Genomic DNA, 20,323 nt, shown 5'->3' with positions numbered 1-20,323 from the left:
ATAGATTAGGGAATTTTGAGAAAATCATCCAGTATTTTAGAAAATTGGGAAAATATGGAAAATAAAAAGGAAATAACACATTCAATCATATTCTGCATAAACAAGTATGCACATACAGCATTCCCTAAAAGCTGACTCTAGATGCACAAATTTTGAAATAGCTGTAGGACCTTAATCCTAACTCTAAGGTTCAGATCAACTGTATCCAATCCAGTTATGCCTATATACTCAAGCCAAGGCTCGATGTACGTGGCATAAAATCAATTCCTCCGGTTCTAGGTTCAAGTTTTCCAACATCCTTGAGCACCTGCCGATATACGTTGGACTATGGCCCTTGTTACGTGGCAGGGGGGTTTTCACCCAAATAAGTGGCCCAGTTGTGAGGCTCTGTCCCGAACTATGGTTCTGGAAGAGAGCACAGCAACGTGAAGACGGGGACATTATAGGTAGGGGTGGTTTTTTTGAAAAATATGAGCACATGCAATCAAATCAGAAGGCTCTAAGTCCTAAAGAGATAGAAATTTTGAAATATTTGAAGAAGCAAATATTGTTTTCAATCAAACCTAGATTGAGGAGGGTTGTATTAGACCTAAGTCTATGTGAGCATGAAAATTTCCTCCTCAATATGGTCCTACCAAACCATACCTAGTCTATATGCATTCCATGTCAGCTGGGTTCAAGTCTAGGCTCCTAGGTTCACATGATATCATAAAGCAAAGCTGACATTCCATGGAAATCGATTTTGACAATTTGAACTAAGTAGAGCATTAGATTGATCAGGCAAAGACAGGTCCCATCACGGTCGCCAAACCTGTTATCATTGCAAAATTTTACTTTTGCAAGTCAAACTGACCTTTGAAAAGATTTTGAAAATAACTCGCCTCCGTTTTTAAAATGCGGGAAAATTCCGTAGAATTGGACTCGCCTGTCGGTACGAGGTTCAACCGGTCCTGCCACCTTTAACAGGGGTAATTGAACCAAGGATCAATCTTATGCTCTACTCTATTCAACTTGTCTAAATCATATTCTAATTTGAAAACATGATGTTTGCTTTGAATGATTGAAATATTTAGAAAATGTAAATCTTGGAAATGATATCACATGAAAAATCGTGAAATGGGATTTGAAATGTACTTCTGAGAGAAGTAAAAATCGATTTTGAGGAATCATTGACATTTGGTGAAAATCGATTCTGAGAGACTTGGTTTCTCTGAATTCAAACTTTGAAATTGAAATTCTAACTTAGAAAATTTGAATTTGGAACTTGGGAAATACTTGAAATATTCTTTGAAATTCAATGCTTTTGGGAAAATCGATTTTGCCATAAGACTTAGGAGATTTTGAGGAATTCAATTTCCTTGACTTGGATTTTGAATTGGAATTGGCAAATGCATGAAATGAATGAATATGGGTTTGAGAAATACTTTTTGTATTTTTGAGAAATGCAGTGCATTTTGAAGTTAGCCTAAGAGTGTAGGCTGAATGTGGCTAATGTGAAGATCATAAATCTAAGTATCATTCGTATTCTAACTATGGCCATAAATACAAATTCCACCAAGTTTATAAACTTCATAAAAGCTAGTGCATGTGCCATTCGTGTAGACCATAGTGAGTTTGAATATACATGAATCATCATCCATCACACATTAACATTATTTAAAAAAAAAAAACTATATGCAATGCTGCCTAAGCTAAGCAGGAAATGTAAATTCTTATTCCAAAGTTTAATTTAATTTACATCACTATTGAAAATTTAAATACATGAAAAATAAAGTCTTCAATGTACCTGCAAAACTAGAAAACTTTGTTAGTGATGATATGTTGGCTTTTCTAGATTTATCCAGCAATATCAGGAAATTGCTGGCTTTTGCTAGATATAAGCCTTTTTGCCATGATTCCATTAAATCAAAATGATAAAGTATGAAATAAAATTGAATAAATAAGGAAGATGAAATTTCGAAATTGGGTTCACATTGACCAAAATACCCCTAATAACAAGACTATGGCCTTGAAATTAGGGTTTTTAGAAAGATATTTTGATAAAATGCAAGTTTTGAAATTTGAATGGAATAAACTAAGCTAAATATGATGTGACATGCTTAAATATATGAAAATTAGGGTTAGGGATTTTGAAATTGAGGTCAAATGACCAAATTACCCCTGATAGCAAGACTATGGCCTTGAAATCAGGGTTTTCTGAAATAGATTTTGGTAAAAATTTGGGTTTTATGACCTAAATGAAATCAAATAACTACAAAATTAAACCTAAAGTATCCTAAGATGCTTATGAACATAATTAAACCCTAAAACTACATGCTTATGCACGAAAATCCAATAATATCACAAAAGATATGATTTTAACAGTGTTTTTGGAAATTCTTCGGGTACCCTATTTTGCAATTTTATTAATTTAGACATCAAATGGATTCCAAAATTCATACAATTCGGTACCTGCACTTGTTATAACCCCAATGTCGAATTGGAATTATAAAAATAATTTTTTGACATTAAATTAATCCGAAAATTGCATTAAACCCTAAAAATATGCTATTTTTGACCTAGTTCACCAACCAGTCTCAGTCCAAGACCCGAACCAGGGGTCAAATCTCCATGAAAATTTATGAAATTTTACAGACACTAACTAAGAAGAAAAACAGAGATTTCACAATTTACAGATTGGAAAAATTATCTCCGGTTAGGGAGAAAACCTTCCGGCAATCTGAGCTAAAATATATCACTTTTAACAGGGATTAAAACAGCTACTTCAGATTGAAAATACAGACATAAATAGCAATCCTAAATAAAAATCTCTGAAATTTTAATAGTAAATAGTAGACAGAAAAATAGCAATACTCAATTTTTACAGATCATCAATCGGATCTGTGGTTTGGGATTTATGACTAACACAAGTCTGATTAGGGTTTTGGTAAACCCTAATGAGTTTTAAATTTAAAAACAGATTCTCTGAAAAGGGAAAAATACTAAACAGTGATCAAAAAATCCGAAAATTTCACAGAAGACATATCTACTCAATGTAAATCCATAGAACTTTACAGATCTAAAATCAGATATAAGATGAGAGAAATATCATAACAGCAAGTTACCTTCTTGATTTTAACCACGATTTTAAAGCTTTAAAAACCCGATTTGATGTCTGATTTTTTTGACAGGGTTCCCGAGATCCAAAATCTCTGATTTTTCTACAGTAACTCAATAACTCATGCATGCATCACATATAAAAACATCAGAAATAAACAATGAGTACTTTAATCCGCAATAACATTATCTTTACTGTCTAAACCTAAAACACACAGAAATTTAAGAAACTTGGAAAACCATGCATTAACTAATGTAAATCAATAAAATAAACCATAAAACAGTAAATAAAAATTATTTCTATGCTATAGAACGTAAAAAAAACATGAATAAACCTTGAAAATAAAATAAAAATAGGGAATCAATGGCTGGAATTTGATATCACCTTTAAAACATAGATTTAACCCATTAAAAGGGTAAATCATATATTTTATTGGTTAATAATGTAAAGAATCATATTAAAATCAATTCTAATGGATTAAAATCCCTGTAAATGACCTAAAACAGGGTTAGATCACCTTCTTGGATCGTTCTTTCTGATTCTTGATGGTTCTTAAGGTGAAACCATGGTTGAATCCATGAAATAGGAGGTATTAATGGCTAAAATTGATTTAAAACTATTAAAAACATGAAATAAAAGCTAAAAATTAAACAAAATAATTACCTTGAGGTGGCTGCAATGGAGGAAGGGCTGGAGAGGAGAGAGAAGCTCCAAGAATCCCAAGGAGAGCAAGTTGGAAAAATTGACCCCCCTATGGAGACTATTTATAGAATTTTTTTAGGTTTAAAAATTGGGAATTTTGAATTTTTTGGACTCTAACAAGGGGGGGCGATTTTTGGGTGGAAAGACCTAACTACCCCTAGCCTAAATTATCTAAACTAGTGCCTAATTAACCCCTAGACTTTTCTAAAAAATCCCCAAATGTAATGCCACTTGGCATTTTCTACATTTGGCTTTTTAAAACACCTTTAAAAAACTTTAAAAACACTAGTTTTAAAAACTAACTTTCAAAAATGAGTTTTTCAAAATGGTTTTGACTCTTCTAAACCTCTAACACTAACCAAGACATCAGCTAACCCTAGTCTAGCCCTGACTGACTCGAATATGGCACCACCCCGAGTGGGCCCTACTTGAGTTTTTCAAAAAACGATTTTAAAACTTGAAATTGAAGGAGTTTTCAAAAGGATTTTCAAAGACAAACTTCAAAGTTATAATTTTTGAAATGGCATAGGGTCCTAACTAGGTTAGAACTCCTATGGATATGGTGCCAACTGAGTGGGCCCACATCGAATTTTGAAGAATTTTGAAATAAACACTGAAAATGGCTTTGAAAAGGGGTTAAAATCGATATTTGAACTTCAAGATCTTTGAAAATAGGGTCTCAAGCGAACTGGAACTCCGAGTTAGAGTCCTGAACTCTTAGGACTCTGAGATTTTAAATTTTAGAATTCAAATGTAAAATTTTTTGAAAGATTTTATCAAGAAATGATGAAATAAGTAAGAAAACACAGTCAGGGTTAGACTCCTAACTCGACCGAACTCTAAAATAGAGTTTTGAACTAACTAGACTCTATAAAATGACCTAAATTTTGACAATAATCGAAAAAGACTGAAAATGGAAGTAAAACATATTTCAAAACAGGCTCCTGACTGGATTAGGACTCTGGGACAGAGTCCTGATCAGACTGAAACTTTCAAAATTTTGAGAAATTTGATGAATAGAGGAATTCAGAAGCGACACCACCTCAATGGGTCTCATCTGTGAATTGAAATCGATTAAAATTTGAATTTGAAATGAATCCAGATTGTTTCCTTGAGAAAATATTTCGAAATATAAAGTCCTGGGGTTGGAAAATGACAGAGTATTGAATAAAAACCCAGGTTTTGAAATTGATTTTGAAATAAAAGCTTTAAAATTCAAATCTGGATTGAATGTTTTGAAATAGGAGTGCTGGATCTGGAAAATGAAATGCAATGACATGCAATGCGATGGAATGATATGCAGAATACATGCAATGATATGCAATGACACATGAAATGGACAAACACTAGATGAGGGTGAAAATTTGGGGTGCTTACAACCACTTATTTGGGTTCGCGCCCCCCTACCACGTACCTAAGGGCCATAGTCCGAGGTATATCGGTAGGTGCTCAAGGATGTTGGGAAGCCATTACCTTATAACCGAAGAGATATCTTATATGCCACATACTTCGAGTTGCGGCTTGAGTATATCAGCGTACTTTGATTGGAATCAGATGATATAAATCTTAGAGTTAGGATTAATGTCCTATCAGCCATTTCAAATATTGCATATAGAGTCAGCTTTAGGGAGTGCTATTTGTGCATCCTTGCTTGTATATCTGTGATTGTATGATATTTTATATATATCTTCCTTATATTTTCAAAAAACCTGGGTATATATTTTCAAAATTTCTCCTTTGTTTTAAAACCCAGGTGTATTTTTCTTTCTCTTGTTCTTCTTCTTCTTCTTCTACATTTCTTGAAAAAATTCTTCTGATCCTGCCTGCAAGTTCTTCGAATTTTAAATCCTTACCATTTTTTCTCAAATTCCATTTTTTTCCTTTTAGTTTCTTCTGTTTTTATATTCTTGTTTATATTTTCATAAAAATCTCTTTCCATCAAGAGATATTCTTTTCAAAATGGTATTTTCTTTCATATTTTAGTTGGTTACTCTCCCTCGTGGAGTACACAACACAATTGTCACAAATTTTGTGGTGACTCAATCCCTAGTAATGGGATATAATTGTTTAGATTTCAACCTAAACTCCTCCCTCTTGTCAAAACTTCTCCAAAAAGTTTCTCTGGTCTAAAAACCTCCTCTTTCCTCTACAGAGAGATCACTGATATCCGAAAATGGTTACGACAAGAGCGGGAAAAGAAACAGTTCCTCAACTTAGCGACAGCGAGGCGGAGGAGATAAGCTCTCCTAAATCAGTTAGGGGACAGGGTCAGAACAAGAAAGATGACATCAACCCCGCTATGTATGATATGTTCCAAAAGATGATGGCGAGGATGATGTCGGAGCAAGCCGAGGCCAAGCTGAAAGAGGCAGTTCCTAAAAGCAAGCTGAGGAAGAAGCCTGTAAAGAAGCAAGTCAGAATCATCAGAAAAAAGGTGCAGCTAGACACTACTTCTGAGGAATCAGAGTCAGTCGAGGAAGAATCGGAAGAAGAAGAGCAGATTGTGTACAAACAGAATCCTCCAAGGCAGTCCGTAAAAATAGCTGCAGAAGAGCCTGAATCCGTCAACAAGCCCAAGTCTGGGGCTCCAGCAGAGGACCTGATGAGCAAGCAGATGAAGGAGATGAATCGAGCTATTAAGGACATTCAAGCCAAGGGTAAGGGCAAGCAGACCTACACCGACGAAGATTTTTATGATGGTCTAGATGGGGATGATAACCTGGAGAACCTTCCGCGTAAATTTCTCAAGTTTGACGGGACTGGCAACCCTAAAGCCCACTTGGCCACATTTTATGCAGAGTGCAGTCGTTTCAGAAAAGACAACAGAGCGTTGTTTATTTGCTTCCCCCGCAGTCTAGAGGGTGTAGCAGCCAGATGGTATGCTGATCATGTGAATCCTATCGAACTACGAGAGTTCGATAAGGTAGTAAATTTGTTCATCGAGCGCTTCTTATTCAACACTGAAGCCTCACCTACATTAAATCATCTTTACAACCTGAAGCAAGGAGAGAATGAAAGAGCAAGTGATTTCATTCACAGGTGGAGAAGCACCTGTAATAAGATGAAGGTACCCATTCCTGAGGAGCACGCATTGCAGGTGATCCTCAACAATTTCTCTCAGCCCAAAAGGAGCCTTATCGCCACTTCCCCAGCAAAATCCTTCATCAAGTTGATTGAGCGAGCTGAATGGCTCGAAGCAGGAATAGAAAGCAGACTTTACGAGGGCACGCCTCTGGTCAAGAATGTCCAAGACCAGAAGAAGAAGGCGCAGTTTGCTCATTCAGTTGATACCTCTTGCAATAACCTTGGCAGCAGCAGCAAGGGAAACAAGAACAACAGTGGCAGTGGTCCGAGAGTAGATCAGAACAAGGAGCAGAAGGAGGAATCCTTTAAAAACAATAATAAGCCGCTTCCAATCGGCCTTCAGCAAAAGGGTGATCTTCAAGAGAAGCCCAAGTACATCAAGTGGGAGAAAGATCGAGTCTTCACTCCATTAGATCAAACTCTGGAAGCAGTTCTGGATTACCTTTTAAAGCATGGGATGATCAAACTCCCTAAGATAGCAGATCCTCCCGTAAGCTTGGGAAAATTCAAAGATCAATTCTGCAAGTTCCATAGAGCAACGGGGCATGACACAGAGCACTGCTTCGTCCTCAAGCACATGATACAAGACTGCATTGATAGAAGTATTTTGATAGAGGACGAGGAAGAAGAGCGCCCAACAGTCTTGACAGAGCCATTTCCCGATCACTCAAAGAATTAAGGATGCCTAAAGTTTTTCTGCACTATCATTTTCCCTTTTGATTAGTCATCTTGTAGGGGCAAGTCAGCCCAGTCTTTTTGAATCCTTTCTTTTTGAAGTTCTTGTAAATATTCAGTCTTGTTATCGAACCTTTTGCTTATCAATGAAATGTCAGTTTCTTTTATATCTTTTTGCTTCTTTTCCCTTTGCCATACAGGGGCATTTTAATTCCCGTTCTTTTTCAGAATGCAGGGCAATCCTGACATCATTCAGGATAGAAATGATATTACCTATGAGGGCTTTTTCAAAAATCATGAAATTTTGAAAATCTTCGTTATGACCAAAGAGTTCAAATATTCTTTGGTCCAACCTTTGTCAAAAATCAACCCTCGTGTTGAATATATTTTCAAAAGTAAGTGTTCAAATCGTTGCATTAAAATTCCAAAACTCGTGTTGATCCTATCTTCCAAAAGATTGGTTTTGAAACATTATATTCAAAGATCAACCCTTATGTTGGTTTTATCTTCCAAAATGGATTTTAAACCTTTATATTCGAAGATCAATCCTTGTGTTGGTCTTATCTTCCAAAACTGATTTCAAATCTTCATATTCAAAGATCAACCCTTGTGTTGGTCTAAATCTTTCAAAATGGGTCTCGAATCATTCAAAAAACAATCCTTGTATTGATTTTAAATCATTATATTCAAAGATCGACCCCTGTGTTGGTCTTATCTTCCAGGATTGGGTTTTAAATCATTATATTCAAAGATCAACCCCTGTGATTGATCTTATCTTCCAACGTTGATTTTAAACATTATCTTCAAAAGATCAACCCTTATACTGATCTTATTATCAATTTCGAACTATTATTTTTTAGAAATCAGATATATTGTTGATCTTCTTCTTCAAAAATAGGTTTTCAAAAACCATTGCCTTAAAAAATTGACCCTCATGATGATCTTTTATGCTTGATTTAAAGGATCAGACCTCGCGCTGATCATCCTTCTTGTGGTGGATTTTCTTCCCCAAAATGATTTTTCACTTATCTTCTAAATAAACATTTTTCAAGCTCTCATATGCAGGCAGGATCAGAAAAACTTCTTTTTCTCAAATCTTATAAATTTTCAGTTAATTTTTGGTATTTTTTATCTATTTCATTCATTTTATTCATATTTTATCAAGTTTACATCAATTTTATCAATTTTATCAAATATTTCCTCAAATTCCATTAAATTTTATCAATTCCTATTACCCTTTCAGGTTAAGGGATAAACCTGATGCCTCTTTCCCATGAGGTATTTTCTAAATATTCTTTGTGTACCCTTTCAGGTTAAGGGAAAAACCTGACCCTCGTTGTCCGAGGTGTTCCCATTCAGGATAAGGGATAATCCTGAAACCCCTCGTAGGAGCAATAACGCTACCTATGAGGATTCTTTTGTAAATACAAGTTTTGTCGATCTTTGTTGATTTTTTAGATTTATATAAATTTTCCTTCATTAAATTTTCCTTAAATCCTATTCTTCTCCCATTCAGGATAAGGGAAAATCCAGAGACCCCTTGTAGGAGCAACAACGCTACCTATGAGGATTCTTTTGTAAATACAAGTTTTGTTAATCTTTATTGATTTTCTAGATTTATATCAATTTTCCTTCGCTAAATTTTCTTAAATTCTATTCTTTTTCCCATTTAGGATAAGGGATAATCCTGAAACCCCTCGTAGGAGCCACAATGCTACCTATGAGGATTCTTTTGTAAATACAAGTTTTGCCAACCTTTATTGATTTTTTAGATTTGCCTTCATTAAAATTCTCTTAAATTCTATTCTTTTTTCCATTCAGGATAAGGGATAATCCTGAGACCCCTCGAGGGAGCAATAACGCTACCTATGAGGATTCTTTTGTAAATACAAGTTTTCGTCAACCTTCATTGATTTTCTAAATTTATATCAATCTCTCTTTATTAAAATTCCTTAAATTCTTTCTCATTCAGGATAAGGGATAATCCTGAGATCACTCATAGGGGCAACCATGCTACCTGTGAGAATTCTTTTTACACAAATAAATCAATTTCCTCAAATGTTCTATATTTTTTTTCAAAGTTCTATATCCTTTTGTCTTCTCAAAGTTTATTCTTTTTATATTCCCCGTCACATACCTGGTCCATCTAAATCATAGATTATAAATTCTAAATCTTGTCATATCCCTTCTAAATTCAAGTCTCAGGTTATCTCCTCATAAAATCTTCTATTTCCCCTTCAGGTTAAGGAATAAACCTGAATCATTCTTTTCCTAAATTCTCATCAAATGTATATTCTTTTCCCTTTATGGTCAAGGAGTAAACCTGAATCATTCCTTTCTAAATTCTCATCAAAATGTCTATATAAAGGATAATCCTGAAACCCCGGCCATTCTTCTTGCTTCGATCTCTAAATATCTTAGATAGGGCAATCTCCTTCCCGACTCTCAGTTGGAAAAACCTAGTGTTCGCATTGGTTATTCTGCTAAGTTTTCAAATCTAAAGATCAAGTTCATCAGTCCTCGTGCTGTTTGTCTCTCAGAAAAGTCTCAATCTTAAATCAAGTCATTAAACAAAATGTCCCAGCTACTTCGTTGGTCGTTAAATGATTAAATGAAATGTTCCAGCTACTTCCCTGGTCGTTAAATGATTAAATGAAATGTCCCAGCTACTTCGCTGGTCGTTAAATGATTAAATGAAATATCCTAGCTACTTCGCTGGTCGTTAAATGATTAAATGAAATGTCCCAGCTACTTCGCTGGTCATTAAATGATTAAATGAAATGTCCTAGCTACTTCGCTGGTCGTTAAATGATTAAATGAAATGTCCCAGCTACTTCGCTGGTCGTTAAATGATTAAATGAAATGTCCCAGCTACTTCGCTGGTCGTTAAATGATTAAATGAAATGTCCCAGCTACTTCGCTGGTCGTTAAATGATTAAATGAAATGTCCCAGCTACTTCGTTGGTCGCTAAATGATTAAACGAAATGTCTCAGCTACTTCGTTGGTCGTTAAATGATTAAATGAAATGTCCCGGCTACTTCGCTGGTCGTTAAATGATTAAATGAAATGTCCCATCTACTTCGCTAGTCGTTAAATGATTAAATGAAATGTCCCAGCTACTTCGCTGGTCGTTAAATGATTAAATGAAATGTCACAGCTACTTCGCTGGTCGTTAAATGATTAAATGAAATGTCCCAGCTACTTCGCTGGTCGTTAAATGATTAAATGAAATGTCCCAGCTACTTCGCTGGTCGCTAAATGATTAAATGAAATGTCCCAGCTACTTTGCTGGTCGTTAAATGATTAAATGAAATGTCCCAGCTACTTCGCTGGTCGTGAAATGAAATGTCCTAGCTACTTCTCTGGTCGTTAAATGAAAGGTTCCAGCTACTTCGCTGGTCGTTAAATGAAAGGTCCCAGTTTTTACTGGTCGTTAAATGAAATGTTCCAGCTCCTTCGCTGGTCGTTAAATAAAAGGTCCCAGTTTTACTGGTCGTTAAATGAAATGTCCCAGCTACTTCGTTGGTCGTTAAATGAAAGGTTCCAGCTACTTCACTGGTCGTTAAATGAAAGGTCCCACTTTTTACTGGTCGTTAAATGAAATGTTCCAGCTCCTTCGCTGGTCGTTAAATAAAAGGTCCCAGTTTTACTGGTCGTTAAATGAAATGTCCTAGCTACTTCGCTGGTCATTAAATAAAAGGTTCCAGCTACTTGGCTGGTCGTTAAATGAAAGGTCACAGTTTTTACTGGTCGTTAAATGAAATGTTCCAGCTCCTTCGCTGGTCGTTAAATAAAAGGTCCCAGTTTTACTGGTCGTTAAATGAAATGTCCCAGCTACTTCGCTGGTCGTTAAATGAAAGGTTCCAGCTACTTCGTTGGTCGTTAAATGAAAGGTCCCAGTTTTTACTGGTCGTTATGACGCATGTTTAAAGATGATTTTCTGGCTATGACGCGTGTTTAAAGATGATTTTCTGGCAATCAGACAGTGAAAATATCCTGAGCTATAAAAGAATTCACTTAATCTATATCTTCTCATTTTAAAGCGGCAATCAAATATCTGCAAAAGGGATCTCTCAATTGTCGTCAAAATGAAGGCGAATTAAGCGAGTAGACCCTCGGAGCCAAAGAAGATTTGGATCATCTACCAAGATGAAGGAGTTTGTGAAGGATCCTTCCAGGGAAAGTTCAGATCACCGTCGAGATAAAGGCAAGTGTGATGGACCTAGCGACAAACCCTAAATGATATTTGATTTCTGCTATCATCTAAAAGACCTTTGAGCCAATACCATCATATATAATCTCTGAGAAAATAAAGGATCGGAACATCTCCAAGATGGAGGAGTTTGTGACGTACCCTTCTGTGATCATCGCAAAATTTTTCCTCTCGTAATATTCTCTCTTTCTTCTCTTTTCCTTTTCTAACCTCTATTTTTCTCCTTTTTGAAGGGAGAAGAATAAAAAGATAGAAAAGAGAAAGAGAAGAGAAAAGAAAGAAGGAGAAAGAGAAGGGGAACTATTTTGCGCGGTCTCACTTGACCTTAATTTGAAAAGATTTAAAAGATTACTCGCCTCCATTTTTGAAATATTCGCGGGAAAACTGGGAGACGGGATCCGCTCGTCGGTACGAGGTTCGACCGTTCCTGGCGCCTTTACCAGGGGTAATCGAACCAAGGATTGAATCTGCGCCTTTTGCTTTGCCTAAATATAATCTAAGGATTTATTCTATCTAAAAATGCACAAAGAATCATGCTTGTGCAAATGCAAGAATGTATGCTCCTTTTGAAAGAGGTTTTTGAAAATTTCCAAGTTTTCTGAGATGAATCTGATAAAAGAGTGAAGAAATGACTTAAATCTAACTTAGAACTTGAGATAGATCAGAGGAGTTCTAAGTTTTTGAAGTAAATCAGAGTTTGGAAGAATAAATGAGAAAGGATGACTTGAAGTTTTGAAATGAAAGGAAATGAAATTTCAAAGTCAAAATGGATTTTGAATTTGAGTTTTGAATTTAGGAAAGGAAATGAATATTTGAGATGGATTTGAGTTTGGATTTCTGAAGTTTTGAAATTTACAATGGATTTGAGAAAATCAAATGGTATTCAAGAATACAAATGGATTTAAGAGATTCAAATCAGATCCAAAAATGGAATTGAAATCTAGAATTGGAATTGGATTCCGGATCCTAAACAGAGTGGGATCCGAGATTTGGAATCCGAGATGGACTTGAGTTCTGGATTCTTGAATGGGTTCGGATCTGAAGTCTGAGATCCAAATGTAGAATTGGGTTCTGGATCCTAAAGGATAATTGGATCCAAAGTCTGAGATCCAAAAGTGGAATTGGACTCTAGATCCTAAAGAGGAATTGGATCTGAAGTCTGAGATCCAATATGAGTGTTGAATCCTGGATCTTAAAGAGGAATTGGATCTGAAGTCTGAGATCCAATATGAGTGTTGAATCCTGGATCTTAAAGAGGAATTGGATCTGAAGTCTGAGATCCAATGTGAGTGTTGTATCCTGGATCCTAAAGAGGATTTGGAGTTAAGAATTTCCAAGTTTAATTTGAACTTGAAAATTGATTTTTAGAAATTGAATCTTGAATATACAAATGAATTTCAAAGTTAAATTGGATTTTAAATTTAAGATAGAATTTGGAATTTTGAAATACAAGATGAGTCTGAAGTTTCAAAGTCAAATGGGACTTTGAAATTGAATTCTTGAATCCTTTTGAGAAATAAAATTGAATTTGAATTTATAAATAGGATTTGATCTGAGAAATGAAGGAAAGAATTACTTGGATTTTATGAAAAAGAATTTAGAAATATGATGCAATTCTATCTAAATGATGAATGAATTTAAATTTTTGAAATTGAATTTTAAAAGCTATTCCATTCTTTAGATGAATTAAAATAAGATTGAAGATATAATACATCCTTGACTATGGTCATTGAATGTATTATATAATAATCTAGATTTAAATTCAAGAGAAGAATAAAATACATTCGGTGCTTTTATAAAATTTAAAATGAAATTGACTCTTAATATACCTTGACTATGGCCATTGGTATATATTTTGAGTCAATTCTAAGTTAAATTCTAATAAAAGGAGAAAATATTTAAGGAAATATGATGAATTTTGAAAATGGATCTAGTGTTACTTCGTAAGAGATAAAAATCTTAAATTTTGTCCACACCCTGACTATGGCCATTGATGTGGATCATCGACTTAGGATCAATTACCTCTTACAAAATGGTGCACGTGCCATTCGTGTTTCACCATTTGTGAGAATTTGAGAAATAAAGGAAAAGATGCATGAAAACAAGTAATTCATGGTATTTTACAATGCTCATTCATTCTAATCTAAGACTGGAAATGTAAATTCTCATTTAAGATCTAATTCTTACAACATATAAAGTTGAATTCACAACCCCAAGTAATATTTTCCACATATTCCCTACAAAAAAATGAGTTAGCATGATCATAGAAGAAAATACTTCCTTGAAGGCAAAATTGCATGTGATTGTACCAATCCTAATGCAAGATGCTATGCTCATACTGAATGAGAAGGGCATATACAATGGGTGAAGTCAAGGGTCAAGATGATCTAAGATGAATCAACCTGAAATATGGTAGTTCCTGATGACCCACCATAGAAAGGAAGGGATACAGTGGTTCATTGTGAACCATTATGAAAGAAGACTACTAGGGTAGTTCTTAATGAACTACTATAGTAAAGAGGGATTACAAGGGCTCTTTGTGAACCATTGCAAGAGATAATTTGTAGTAGTTTCTGACGAACCACTATAATAAAATAAAAAGAAGGAGACCACGGTGGTTCATTGTGAACCACTGTGAAATATATTTCATTAGTATTTATATGAAACAGTAGGGTTCAGTATGTTACCAGAATATCTTTGATACAAAGCACACCTTAGATTCTTACATAACATTTTACAGAATGGACTGGGTCTGTTCTGACCCGATCCAAAACATTTACATATATCAATTTTCTTACACCTTTAACATTGATGGATGCTAATGACTGTATAAAGTTGCAGACATGGGGCAGAGGTACCACATCAAGTTCACATTGAGACTTTTCCCAACTAATCTGGATCTTTCCAAAATTTCCTATTACTAGCAGCTACTGACACAATTCTGTATTGTGATTTAGATGGCTTTTGTTACTTTTTGTCAGCATTGAACTCTATTTTTACTGATGTGCAGCAGTGAATGTGTGCACAGTGATGTGCACATATCACAAGTGAAGTGCAGCAGGTGGTGTGCACTTGAAGGAAATTAGCAGGAAGGTGAAGTGAAGCACTATGCAAAATCAAGTGCTGAGATATTACAAGCTGTATAAGTGAAGGGGTGACGCTGTGGTGACATATACACTGGGTACTGTTGCTGAGGTGAGTATGTGAATCATGTATAATGGTTGAAGTGGGGATATATAAGGTGGAATGAAGATAGCGTGAGTAGAGAATATGCAAAATATCAATAAGGAAATGCCAATAATAATTGATCTGCAGCAAACTTTGGAGAACTAAATCAACACAAAATCGGTAAGCAGAGACAGGTAAAGGAAATCAGAATTTGTACTTACGCAGTCGCCCGACCATCTAAAGTTGATGTTCCTCGTCCAAGTTCGTCCAATGCTACTAAAGAATTACTAGTAGCAGATAACAACATGATGACAGTCTCATATAGTTTTTGTTAAAAAAAAATGTACCTTGTCCTGCAGCAACGTGTTCTTTAGGACCAGAAAGGCTTGGAGTCCCCTTTAAACATGAGATACCAAGGATGGTGGGCCTACAGGTTGGCTTTTCAAAATATTTACTTGCAGCTGCTGAACTTGACCAAGCATTTGGCTCTGCAATTAAGGAGACGAACTGTTGTAGCTTGGGATGATATTCGCAGAAGCGGATGATTAATCTCTGTGAGATGCTTTTTAGTTCAGATTCTCTCTCAGCTTTGGCATTGAAAATTCCTTCTATGAGCATCCTGAATTTTGGAGTCCAGCATCCGCAATATCCCTTGTTCCGGGTAAGCGAATCAGAGTTTGTTCTTCACTTTCAGCAGGTCATCCCTGAATTTGGAACAACCAGGGCATTATGATGGACATGGTGGTGGTGATGAGTTTGAAGATTCTTTTGACGAAGCAATCGCCACATACTGCTGGAACAAGCTAATGGCTGATGAATCCCAGCAACGTATTTGAATAGCCCATCAACTAGGAATTTTGGCAAATGAACAACTGTATCCCTGAGAGCCCCACAAAGCGCTTTACTCTTGGCTAGTTCCTCGTCATGGATAAAACTTCAGAGTGGGAAATCCATTTCCCACCTTCAAAATCTGAGTGCACAACTGAAAAGTTGTTGATACCTCTACAAATCTCTTTTTTTTTTTCATTTTTTGTCGATTTGTCTACTAGGTGGGAGTCAATAAATCCAGCTCCACCAGTCACCAAGATTCGCAATTTGGACAGACATAATTTAGAACTGTGTGAAGGTGATGGCATCTGAGGTGGCTTTGAAACCGTAGCCTTGACATCCACCTACAAACGATGAATTTTAAATACTGCAGCTTTTAGATCCAATACCTTATGATTCCTGTAGTGCTCAAGGGTTGAATTCCAAGGATGTGATAATTGATCGAGTGTCCATTTGGCAAAGAATAAGGCAGATGCTGCGACAATAGAAGGAAGGAACTCCAGGAATCCATAGTCAAGTAATGTAAGTTCTGTTAGATAATTTGCCAGGAACTCCAACACAAATATACGATCCATCTTATATGAAGCTTGTGTTGCTCGTAGAAACCTCCTGAGAAAGATCTTTGCAGTTGGTGTGGCCAACTCAAAGCACAAATGCTTCAAAACATCAACCTTTAAAAATTTGTTACTTATTGTATGCATTATCTGTAATCAAGCAGAAGTCCTCCACACGAGGTGCACAAATCTTTTCATATTTCGATGCAATAAACATACATGTAATGTCAACCAGCTGTAGCGTCTTCCTTTCAACAGGATTGTCAGAGAGGAACTTATCAATGTAGTAGACTGTGAGATAAAGTGTGTCTGGAACAAGCCTATATTCTTCACAGACCTCAACAAGCCAGTCTATAAGAATCGCACGCATAGCTGGAGAAATATCCCATTGAACCATATTCATGAAATTATTTGATGGCTGCTGTTTCAACTCAGCTTCTTGTAAGTAAGCATAAATGTCTGGGGCGTAAAGGCGCCTTCATATCTTGCAATATCCCCACTGAAACTATTTCTGGGCAATCTCTGATCACGATCAGGCATTTGAGAATTTCATAACGAATGAAAGAGTTTTATCTTCTTTAAGACCTTCTGAATTTTGAAATCACCAACTATGATCATGTGCTTTGAGATTTTGACAAAAACACTTCAAGCTTTTTCCATCGAGAACATTGATTCCCACAGAATGACGCTTTTGCTTATCCACGTTTATCATCCTTGGGGGAAAAAGGGACGATGCAACAAATATAAGAGATTATGATGATGATGCCATGAGGATATAAAAGGAATCAGGGTAAACCAAAGCAACTGGTTTCTCAGTGAGGCACATCGAATTTTGCTGCAGATTATGCAACAAACTGCATATTGAGTGTTGTTTTCACCGTGAAAACCACCAAGGTTTCGTATGACTGCTTGCAGAGCCTTGCAACATTCAGAGAGAGTCGGATGCGGCCAGTATGTTACCATAGATACAGGATTGGTGGTTATGACACGAAATTATATACAAATGGTAAGAGCACATGCAAGATGAAATGCGACACTCCTGTTGCCACTAATATAAAACGAAAACTCATTCGCTCAGACCCCATGCCAGGAACGCAGGTACAATCGACCAAGCCATCTTGGTTTATGGAACAGATGACGATAATAAGAGAAACCAAAGCAAGCCGGAAGCAGAAATCCAAAGCAAAGTAAAACAAAAAAAAAGAAAAAAGAAGAAAAAAGAAGAAAGACGAGAATCAAGACAAACAGAAATTATAACAAAATAGGAATCGTAATCAGATTAAAATAAGAAAGAAACAGGAATAGGGACTGAAATTTAGAGAAAAATAAACGAAAGTTCACAATCGATTAATACTGAGATCGAAACAAAATTAAAATAACAAGGTAAGCAAGAAATTTAGGATGTAGGAACAAGATCGTTCTGTCGATTTCGCACCGGGATGGGTTGGTATTGCACAAGCAACATCAATGCCACCAAGGGTGCATCAATGGGGGGAAGGGTTCTTACCTCATTCTCGCAGAGTTTCCAAAGGAGGGAAGATAGAAACTGAAAGAGAAGAAGGAGATTTGGTGGCGAGGCAGAGGAACGATCAATCAGAGAGAGAGAGGTGCCATGGTAGGGTGGAAACGGATCAGATGTAGGAAGAAAGATGCGGGGGTGAGAAGCGGTCCCTTTAGGGTTCCCATATGTGATTCCTTTATAGGGGAAGAGGAGGTTCGAGAAGGGAGGTGCCGTTAGGCATCGATGGCGGAGAGAAGGAAAAGGGGTTGGAGATGGAGGGTGATGGAGGTTGGTTGTGAAGGCTGAGCCGAGAGAAGGAGAAGGCGGCTGGGCGATAAGGGTTTCGAGCCTGAACGAGAGGGGGGCGATTAGGGTTTATTTGTAAAAACTTTTTGGTTTTTCCAAAAAGAGGCTCCCTTAACAAAATTTTCATAAAAAATGGTTTAAAAATGATTTTTTTAGCAAAATCGACTTTAAAAAGTTTAAACTCATTCATTTTTCTTTGAAATTTTCCATTTTTTTGGTTTTTGTTTTATTTTTCTATTTTTTTGTATAAAAAATCCTAAGATTTACGAGAAATAAAGATTTTAAAACTGATTTTTTGTAGTTTTGCAAAAAGAGAGTCTTTTGAGAATTCGGGTCCTTATTTTTGAAATTTTCCTCAAAGAGGGGGATCGGATCCGAGTTGGATCAAAATTGGGTCAGAGCTAAAGGCTTTGGGTCCGAATTCTAATGAATCCAAGGGATGAATGAAATTTTTGGTTAAAAATTTACTCGATTATTCAGAGGACGGAGGTCAGGGGCAAAAAGGTCATTTTTGGGATTTTAGAAAATTTGGGGTGTTCACAGATGCCCCTCTTTGCTGCTAAGCCGGTTGTAAGCCGAGCTTAGCGGCAAAGAATACACACCAAATTTTCTTAAAAAAATGCCCCAGTCAGAAGGTCTGAACTGGGTGTGGAAGAATTGGCTTTAGAAGGTTTTATTTTTTTTGGTTTTGTACCTCATTCTGAAAGGGTTTTGGGAAGAGAACGAAATCCTCGAGAATAAAAATAATTTGGATAGAAGAAAATGAGGAAACCGTGATGGGATTTTGGGATAAAGATCCCGAAGAAAAGTAAAAGGAGAGATTTTTAAAGAAATTTCAAGGTTGAGACGAGGATAAGGATTTTTGAAAAGACACAGGCTTAGCCCTTAACCTGAATGGGATGCTTTTGAAAAATACCTCGTGGGATGAGGTTTTTAGGTATAATCTTTATTTGAATGGATATACAAAGCATGGATTCCTTGATGAGGAATACCATGATGGGACTGGGAGAAATACCTCACCCGAACGAGGCGACTCTTCTTTAAAGAATATACAAACAACGCTAGGTTGTATCAAAATAGATATTTGAGCATTTATCTCATTTTTTGGATAACTAGAAAATTTTGCCAATAAGATGAAATTGTAAATGATTCAAATGCTTGAAAACGTGCGCGTACGTGCGAAAAGATATTCCCTCTTTTCACCTAGAGTATTTCCTCCAAAATGAAGTTAACTCCTTGGATTCTAGAGTTAGATTCAAATTTCAAAGCTGTTGAGTTTCTTCAAGGAAGTTATCCATTTCCTTGTCATGAATAGAGAAGAAATACTCTTAATTTCATAAAAGCCCGTAGTGAAAAGACATTGATTAAAGGATTTCGCACAAGAAAAGATGATTCCTGGCAATTATGGCAGTTTGATATCCTGAGGCTTTTCCCATAATGATCTTTTGGCACTCTTCTTGGGACATTGAGCTTTCTTGGGTTTCTACATCATCCTTCATTTGGATGTTTCCTGACTTTTCTTTTTTTCTTCGGGTAAGGGTACGTCACAAACTCCGTCATCTTGGAGATGATTCGATCCTTCTTTTTCTCGGGGATTATATAGGCTCATTGGTTACAAATGATAGCAGCAATCAAATATCTTTTAGGGTTTGTCGGTAGGTTCATCACACTCGCCTTCATCTCGACGGTGATCTGAACTTTCCCTGGAAGGATCCATCACAAACTCTATCATCTTGGAGATGATTCCAATCTTCTTTGGCCCCGGGGGTCTACTCGCTTATTTCGCCTTCATCTTGATGACAATTGAGAGATCCCTTTTGCGGATATTTGATTGGAGCTTAAATGAATGTATGAGGAGATATGGATTGAGTGAATTCTTTTTAATGCTCAGGATATTTCCACTGCCTGACTGCCAGAAAGTCATCTTAAAACATGCGTCATAGCTATGATCAGTATCGATTCGCTTCTAGCTTTTCAACATCATTGAATATTTCTTTTGCTAATCATACCAAGGATCTTTCTTGCATCCTCTTGGTTGACCAACAGAGAGAAGATTTGAATTTTCACTCATTTTGGCAAAAAGCTTCACCCTTTTAAAAAGAATACTAGAGGTAATCTGAGGTGATTCTTTTTGTGCTGTAAAATATTGGAATCAAGACATATTTTAGCAGATTGGCAAAGTTTTTGAGAATCC

At 36.2% G+C, this 20,323-nt stretch overlaps 1 pseudogene; it reads right to left on the bottom strand.

Annotated features, from left to right (window-relative positions):
• Positions 1–16,112: 16,112 nt before the first annotated feature.
• On the bottom strand, positions 16,113–17,834 carry LOC149829993 (cyclin-A2-4 pseudogene; annotated as a pseudogene).
• Between the last annotated feature and the right edge of the window lie 2,489 nt (positions 17,835–20,323).

The sequence above is a fragment of the Nuphar pumila genome, chromosome 8, assembly GCF_984573655.1.
Source record: "Nuphar pumila chromosome 8, dmNupPumi1.hap1.1, whole genome shotgun sequence".
Lineage (NCBI taxonomy): Eukaryota > Viridiplantae > Streptophyta > Magnoliopsida > Nymphaeales > Nymphaeaceae > Nuphar > Nuphar pumila.
This window is presented reverse-complemented; position numbering and strand designations above follow the sequence as displayed.